The 294-nt window shown below is 38.8% G+C and overlaps 1 non-coding gene across 1 annotated transcript; it reads right to left on the bottom strand.

Annotated features, from left to right (window-relative positions):
* Positions 1–82: 82 nt before the first annotated feature.
* LOC145718626 (U4 spliceosomal RNA) lies at positions 83–222 on the bottom strand. Its single transcript, XR_014141931.1, has one exon. It is a non-coding gene; the product is annotated as a U4 spliceosomal RNA (small nuclear RNA).
* Positions 223–294: the final 72 nt, after the last annotated feature.

Below are 294 nucleotides of genomic sequence, written 5' to 3'. Positions count from 1 at the left end.
CACAAATTTGCTGCAATTGACCCTTAAACAATGCAGGAGCTCAGGGCAACCCCCCAAGCCCTGAACAGTCAAAAATCCCCATATAAATTATGATCCTCCAAAACGTAACCACTGATAGCATACTGTTTACTGATTATGTAAACAGTATGTTATATGTGTTATTAGCAATAATCGCGCCTCGGATAAACCTCATTGGCTACGATACTGCCACTGCACAAAGCTTGTTATATGTGTTATATACCATATTCTTACAATAAAACGAGCTAAGGGAGAGAAAGTACATTTACATCCTGT

The sequence above is a fragment of the Leptonychotes weddellii genome, unplaced genomic scaffold, assembly GCF_054177405.1.
Source record: "Leptonychotes weddellii isolate Sample4059 unplaced genomic scaffold, ASM5417740v2 HiC_scaffold_186665, whole genome shotgun sequence".
In the NCBI taxonomy this organism is placed as follows: Eukaryota; Metazoa; Chordata; class Mammalia; order Carnivora; family Phocidae; genus Leptonychotes; species Leptonychotes weddellii.
Note: the sequence above shows the minus strand (reverse complement) of the source record. Positions and strands in the feature narration are given on the sequence as shown.